Here is a 9,143-nt window from a genome sequence, read left to right as displayed (position 1 = left end):
TAATATCACTTTTTCATTTAATTACCAATAATTATTCACCACATCAGTAGTTTGTAAAAAATTTTGTAAAATAATTTGTATCTCTAGCATTATTCTTTTTATTTTACTTTAAAATTTGATAATTACAATAATGAAGGAAGGTGGATTCGAATTTTGATTTTCCTTATAAGAAAGAATAATTAATGTCTTGGACATTGTTTTTTATCCAATTTTTAAATTACTTGTTTTTTTAGGATATTTTTTTATAGGAAAATAAATAATGGGATCCTTATGAAGTTATGATCAGCGATCACTTCTGCAAATGTAATAGTTATGTTTAATTGAACCTAGCTAATACTATAAATTTATTACACATATATATCAACAATTTGTATGGACAAAAGGCATCCTTAACCATATTACAAATTTTCTGGTTGTATTAAGAATTTTTTTTCTATGTTGAAATTTGACTTGGACTAGATGAAACTTTCTCTGGACACAAGGTTGTCTTTTTCTCTCCATGTTATTTTAACAATTAAGTACATACCACCCTATTACATTTCTGATTCCTAAACAACTTATTTTCGAAGCCTATAAGAGATTCTTTATACCTATGGGCTTTATTCCTCTCCTTCAACTCCCTCCTCATAGTGTAATATATGAGATCCATCTCAAGTCTCTTATTTAATTATACAATATTTTATCATTTAAATTAATTGACTCTAACTTATAAAATAATACTGCACAAAATATAATTTTTAAAATTATTTGGGGAGAAATCTCTTATACACGATAAAACATCGACGTGCCTCACATTTCCAAATGATAGAATATTTATGCAATTCGGACCAAAGTATTAGTATGCAAAACCAGTCTTTCAAAGATAACATTGACAATCTTTGACCAGTCAAAAAGTAACTCGTTCTAATTTTCCTGCGATGGACTGTAAAAAGTAGTGGAATTGACTTAAAAGGTCAACCTGTGAAAATCTGAAAGTGCTTCTTAGAAATTAATTCACAATTTCATAAGTTTAGTTTAAACCTGTTGTTGAGAAAAGAACAAAAAACCAATAGAAAAATACGAAGATAGATTCCACCTGTCGGAGCTGTGTTCCTTCTTTTAACAAATACGGCAATTCTGTATCTCTTTTGTGGAGTGGCTCTTACGAACAAAGAGCAACTACCAAGTGTCGCAGTGATTTATCACGGGTAGTAGTACACTTCGAGAAAAGAAGAGGAAAATGATCTATTATTCTCTTGGAAAAAGGTGGTGGTGAGATCATATATAGCAATATGACTTTTCTCCATTTTTTGCTACACATGATTTACTACTAGAACCTAACTTCAACCAATGTAAAAGACTGAGCATATTCTGCAGGTTAATTACGAGAAAAACAATAGAAGAATAAAGAATGGAAGTATACTTAGAAGCATGAATTTGTTGTTTTCTTTAAGATAATATTTGTCTCCACTCAAATGAGTTTTTTTTTTTTTTAAGAAAGCAAATGAGTTTGTTAAAGAGTTATAGGAAAATCATTTCTAGAATATAGGATATAAATAAACTAGGATCTTACAGATTCTACAAATAATAAAACTAAAGACTCCTATGAATTTTTCTAAAATAAACGCAAAAATTTTTTTTTTTTTTTTAAACCGAGTATGAATGATTATAATCAATAAAAAGATATGAAATGTCATTTGTAAAGAAACATAACCTTCGAGTTTTTGTTATGACAGTTACTAACAATTATGAACATAAAACATTAGCTTTGGCTTCTTTTTTTCTTTTTCTTTTTTTGTCATATACTTGTTTGTTGTTAGCGATTTCGATTGAGTGAACCTTTCAGTAAACTTATAAATTTTCAAATATAAATTTCTCCTCATTAATTTGATTGTTACTTGCTTGGGCAACTTCACTCGAGCAAAATATATCTATATTGCAAAACTATATTTTAATGAGTGAAACCCAAAAATATGTCTTTCTTTTATCCAAATTCTTCTTTCATTCTTCCATTTCTAAAGTGAGATCTTCTCACATATTACAATTCACGCACGCTTTTATATATATATATGTATGTATGTATATTTTTTGAGACGATCATAGGCAACTGTACAATACTTCCATTAGTATTTGTACGTGGGTGAAATCCAGGGGACACGATGGAATTGCTACGAGGACTTTGCAATTCCAATCGAAACTATGATAGAACTTAGCTTCTGACAGAATTAGTGGCCTGCTAAAGAAGAAGACCTTCGACCAACCAAAACCATCCAGAATAGGGCAAACATGGAGGATCCAATGGTTATATCAGAAACCATTAGAGAAGAAGATAAGTGAAAATGACAAAGCTGCTATAGAACTTGCCTTGCATACATTCTTTTGTTGAATGAAGAAGTATTTATAAAGCATGGGGGACATGTTTTGTCCAAAAACTAGGCAGTAGACTTGCACGTTGGTTGTCCTCTGAAATCAGCTGAAGGGATGTGTGTTAGGCCGGCAAAACCAAGTTTACAATGCAATGATAAAGTCCATAAAATCTTTCATTTTCCGATTGGAGTTGACAAAACCGATCAATTGGATTTTTCCCTCTCTCTCACTCTCTCTTCATCGCATTTCACTTCCTCGATGTTGTGGTTCCTATTGATTGGTCCGCACTGACCAAGCTGCACCTTATCAAACACAATATATCTGTTCACAATCTTGATCAACCGCATCTTGGTAACTGTAAAGGTTTACCTATTTCTCACGTTTGCTCGATCTCTATCCGTACCCCTTGTTCATCATTACAGTTATTTAATGTTCTACTTCTACATGTACCCTCCATCACTAAATCTTTACATTTTGTCTATCGTTTGAACAAATATAATGGTATCTTCTTTCAATTTATCCCTCACATTTTCTTACCAAGTATCAGGTCACTAAGAGGGTTTTGCTTTGCGTCAAAGAAAAAATGACTGTGATCTCTACAAGCCTCCTTAACCACCTCTTTCAGTTTGAATGCTCATCTCACTGAACTAGAGAACTCTACATCCTGAGATCATAGACTTGGTTATCATCGTCGCCTTGCTTTTCACATTTAAGTTTGGTCTTATAGGAACCTATACCCTCAGATGGCCATTGTTATTTCAAGGAATCTTTTTGGATGGTTATTCAAAATTTCTTTGGTATTATCCTCTGTCTAAAGAATATAATGGTTTTAATGTCTTCCTCCAATTTAAATATCTGCTTAAATAATAAATTTCCAGCACCATAAAAGCATGCAATTCAATAGATATATAGGGGCGGTGAATTTCGTAAGATTCCTCTATTTTTCCAAAAATGTAGTCAAGTTGAAACTCTTCTCCTGTGAACCTTTGACTTGAGGGGCGTATAATATAATGTTGTGAATTTGTGATTGAAGTTTGCATTTTGATATATATATCTTTAATGCTTACAACAAGTGGAAATATAAGGATTGTTCTTCCTTGTGAAAGAACCAGCAGGCAATATGATATGAGTGAGATACACTGTTCTTGGTTTGTATTTGGAATTAATTGTTGATTTGTTGAGATTTATCTTATCTTCTACCTGCTATTATAAATACTATCTCTCTCTTAATTTACATTAACGTCATTTATGTTTTAACTCACACACACAGCACAGCAGATACCCACTTTGCTATCTCAACCATAACTATTACTGTATTAAACATCGTTACCACATTAAATCATGAATACTCTCCAAAACTTTGCTGTTGCTTGCAAGCAATAAAAAATCCGGAAAATTAATTTCTACAATCAATTTTAAAAAAAAAGCCTCAACTTTATTAATATGCAAACAACGAAACAGAGTCTCCAATTATAAAAAGGAAAATTAGTGAAAATCCTCTATACAACAAGTCGTTAATTACTAGATTTCATCACTCTCTCCTAAGCTAAAACCCCATTAGGGGTATTGTAAGATCTCACCTTCTTTTGAAATCTAGCATTCACTGGTTTCGTGGCGGTGTAAATACTAACAAGAGACCGATACCTCCTCTTCTTGGGACGATACACCTCTTCGTCTTCTTTCCCGAAAATCTCTTCGATCAAAGCCGAGGTTATTTCACTTCGACTCTGACTCTGATCATCAACCTCTTCATCGTCTGAGCCCCTCTTGTTGCAGTTTTTTTCATCGTTGTTGCTATCTTCGTCGCTAAGTTGCATGAGTTTCTGAGCCGCGGCCATTTCCAACTCAGTTAGACCCTTCTGGGGATTGGTTTTACTTGTAGAAGATAATGATTCAGCCATTGCAAAATGCTGAAGATATCTCACAAATTGACAACAAAGGACCGGTTCAACTCTCTTTGTGTGTTTCACTATCTATCTATATATGTTGCTTATCTCATATGGTTTTGGAAGAGTGTTTTTTTCTTTAAAAGGGTTTGGCGTAGAGCGCGTTTGAGGGTACGTGTTGTTTGAGTTTCGAAAGAGAGAGGAAGAGAAGAAAAAGAAAGTGCAACGTTGGTTCTATGAAGATGAGTGGAAGATGTAATATTTATATATATATTGTGCTTTATTGCTTTTTTGATAAACTGTTGTGCTTTACTATTAACTTATTCCATTATCATAAATTCCGTAGTCTCATTCTTATTTTATTACATTATTAAAATATTACAATCCGTTGGATCCATTAATTATTACAACATTGACTTCTTTTGGGATTTTGATGATGAATCCAACGGTTACAATGTGTTGTCATTGTTGGTAGTGATATCTTGGTTTTCTTAGGAATGAATGATATTTCATATTTGACAATATGATCTTGTGATCTTGTGGCCCATCGTGTATTTTTTTTTTTTTGATGAACGGCCCATCGTGTATATATTTTGCCTCGTAAGCCAAAGGTCCCACCAGATATTGACTGTTGCCCTCTAATTAGAATTCATCTTCTGTATGTAATTCACTGAACCTTAAGGTAGGGCTCCACTAATATAATTATAAGTAGGATTTTGAGCCGTCGATATGTATAAAATTATTTTATATATATACCTTAAGGTATAAAAAAAGAGTATGTATTGCTTAAAAAAAAAAAAAAAGTAGGTACTTTATCTATAGTCTATAAGGTACACATGTTTCTTGCTTGCCGTGATTTGGGAACTATTTGGTATGATAGTTTAAGCAATATTTTTTAGTTTTTAAACAACATTACATTTATTTTTACATACTTTTTCATCCACACATTTTTAAAAAATACAAATAACGTTATTAGAATAACGTTAACCTTGATTTATAAATTGAGTTATGAGTTATGACTTAAATCACATTGGCCAAGTTTAAGAGGAGAAGAGAAGGGTCAACAAAAATTAGAGTTGACCCAGCTCATACAGATAGCTACGTAGTAATATATATGTTCCTCTTTTTTCATCTAGTCCTTAAGACCAAAGTACGACAACGTTTGATGGAAGACATTTGTGTTAAATTGCTTTTCTTATTAATTTAGTGGGAAGGCTTGGAAAATTGTAGACACGGCTAGCATTGACAGGATTAGGACATCATTAATTAATTAAGAAACAAATTATGAATGTACGATGGAACAAAATTATATGATTTTTTTAAGATAATAAAAAACTTTTAATTTCACAAATCTCAAGGTATACAAGATTAGTTGCACCTAAATATTTAGGTGTTTAAAAAAGAAAAACACCAATAGATTACAAGATTATTGATAAATTCTTACAATCAAATCTTTGTTATGAAATGATTTAGCATTTTTTTTTAGTTTAGGGGTATTTTTATCAGTCAGTGCGAGCGATTTTGTAGAGTAAGAATTTTGATTGGAATTGAGCAAAAGATCTCTCATGTAGAAGCAAATTTCTTCTCCGAATTATTTGTTCGTATCAACTACGATCCCTGACACTCTAATAAACCTCTTTGATAATTTTGTTAATTGAAAATTTGAAGCTTCATTGAAATCTTGTTCAATTAGTCGTGAGTGTGACTAATGGGAAGGGAAATTGATAATATTGTCAGACATCTAGATTTCAGGTAAAGGAAATGGGAAAACCGAAAGAAAACAGTACGAAAAGAACGAAATGTTTACATTTTGAAAACCAAATACTTAATTTGTATATATGTGTAAGCAGCACCAGTTTTCCACAGAAGCATAGGCTGCATGCGAATAGTCCAAGAACCCAAAAAAGGCCAAAACTAAGGCATGATAATGTTAAGACCAGTCAACACATGATTCTTTCCGCTTTCCCTTTTCCCCTTTCCTTCCCATGGACAGTCAAAAGAGAAGTGGAATTGACTTCAATTGGTCAATTGGGCCAAAATATGTACTTCTGCTTCCTAGAAGTTTAACCATGAATTTCACCGTTAAAAAGCTAAATGAATCATGTTGTATAATCACAACAAACAATTAAATGTAATTTTTTTTTTTTTTAACTACTCTCTTTTTTTTTGTAATTATTAACATAACTTATTGTGTCACACAAAAGTGATGATACTCTATTTACAACTTATCATTTTATTAAGTTACAAAAAAATTATGAAAAATTACATATCTAAAATTGCTCGAACAAAAAAGAAATGCTTCATATATAAGAATTGAAAAGAAAAAAATAGAATATCTACTACCAGTGTAACAGGAGCCAATTCCAGCTATTTGAAATTTTCAATTGGACGGGAAGCATGATGAACCAAATTCTTATATCGTTCCATCTGCTTCAGTTCACGCATCAATGACTTTTTACTTACAACTTAGAGAAGATTACTAGGCAGTCCTCTTTTTTTTTTTTTTTTTTTATTAGTTTGTAAAATATGATTATTTTCCCTTTTAACTATTTTTTTCCTGGCTTTATATTAGAAGTTCTTTGATAGTGCAACCTTAAGTATTATGGTAAAGGGCAAAACCGCAAGAGATACGACTTACTATTGACAGTCAACAAGATAGAAACGACTGCTAAACTAAAATGTAGTCATCAATTTAGGGGAAAGAAAAAAACTTTTAAGTATGCAAATCTGTTATGCAAGTTTGTAATGCCAGATTTTGGAAAAGTTTTATGTACAAAGCTCGCCTATTATCAATGTTTCAGAGAGAAAATCAAAAGCTATAAAGTGGCGAAGTTCAGGAACAATATTAAAATTTCAAAAGTTTGGTTGACAAACAAACATTTATCAATTACTTCAAGCATATTTTATAGGTAAAATTTAGACAAAACACTTTAGAGGCGGTTCATTATTTCCACAATTAAATTCAAACCGATAACCATATTGAATTTAATGTTATTGGATAACATTATTTGTATTTTGTTACTCAATGTAACTATGTGTTTAAATTTAATTTAAAAAATCTAATGTATTGCAATTATAGCATTGTGCAATTGCATATAGCATTACCTTGACACTAAGCTGGCCTATTAAGTCTATTTGAAATCTGTTTATTTTGCTGAAACTGAAAACTTTTTGCTGAAAATACTGTATATAAATGTAAATATTAGTTGAAATAGTACACTAAAACCCATATATAGTACCAAAAAATACAGTAAAACCCATCAAAAAATAAGCTAGCCAACAGACGCTAAATGTGTTGCACAAATCATTAACTTGTAGCCATACTCATGCCAATCGTATTACCAAAACGAAGATGACACGCAATTCACAGTGCTGTTTCGAAGGACCCACTGGATACACAATTTAACTTTGACGCAGTTTCATAGTTTTCGAAGGACCCACTGGATGCACAACTTAACTTTGACAAGGTTTCATAGTTTTGTCAATTGTCATCCAAAAACTGTTAGGATTAGTGCCCTTAAATCCTATTGTATGATGCTATGTATGATATTATGTATGACATTATGTATGACTTTATATTGTGATTGATAAAGTTATTTTATTATTATCTAAAATAATGGTAACGTGAATATGAGACATTATCATATAGTCCATGAGATGCATTGTATGTGATTTATGTGAAAAGTCACAGAAGATGTAAATCACAAGTTCTTTGTAAACTCAGAATTTATAGTTCGTAGTCGGTGATAAAATTGGGCATTTCATCTGCGAAGACTATAACATGTCAACTAAGATGATTTGTCTTGATCATGGAAGTGGAAACTTCTAATTGATATGTTTTAAGAGTTAAAACATATTGAACAGGATCGCTGTGAGATTTATTATTCTTCTAACGACTGTCAAATGAATAATAAATCTTACGACTTCTATTTGCATGAACTCTTAATCCTGAGAGAATAATGGACCTGATCATGAAGTGTAGGTTGCTTTGATATATCAGGAGTGAGATCTGAAGTGACGGTCAAAACCTCAGTATGTTGGGCAGCCACATTTAGTGTTGGTGGAACATATATTCTCAATATGGAATTCATAGTCTCTTGATGGAGATATAAAATATTCCCTTGAGATAAGTTTAATGGTTTCAATTATTTAGAGAATTAGGTCTAACCACTTTAGTAAGAAATTACTAAAGTATATATTTATGAAACTGGATTTCATAAATATATAATGAATAACTTTAAAGAATTAAACCGGGTACTCAAGGATAAGATGTAGTAATTTACAAAGTGGCAGTCTACATTTATGACTTTGTGTTACTACGAATATTTTATGAAGGGGTTACGTGTATAATAAAGTCTTGGGATATAATTTATTAATAAGGCCTAGAGTGCAATTATATTTATATAGTGGTATTAAATATAATTAATGGTAACTTTGGACTTGTCAAGAGTTGACGGAAAAGCCCAAGGCCCATTGGAGCTAGTGTCTTATTGGTCCATTTTGGTCTCACTCCAAGCCACACACTAAAACCCAATTGGAAAGGTCCAATAGGCCAATCCAATTAGATAATCAGTTAGTTATAAAGGGAGAAACATACAGAATTTTTTTATTAAAAGAAGAGATTAGAAAAGAAAAAGAAACGGTGTGAGAGAGTGTGAGACACACTTTTATTCTCCCTTTGAAAAACTGATTGAGAGACCACACATCTTGGGCGTAAAGTGGAATTAGAGTGAAGATTAAAAGTGTTCCCAAGAGCTTCTAATCTTTGTTTTGAATTTCTCCACGCTATCTTGTTCTTAAATTCTGAAATTTATGTAGTGCACGTTATCAATCATGAATGAAATAGATCCTAGTTCGTTGCTTCCGCTGTGGGTTTTATATGAGATACAAAACCAGAATTTTTCTCCTTCA

The sequence above is a fragment of the Castanea sativa genome, chromosome 2 (assembly GCF_040712315.1).
Source record: "Castanea sativa cultivar Marrone di Chiusa Pesio chromosome 2, ASM4071231v1".
NCBI lineage: Eukaryota > Viridiplantae > Streptophyta > Magnoliopsida > Fagales > Fagaceae > Castanea > Castanea sativa.
This window is presented reverse-complemented; position numbering follows the sequence as displayed.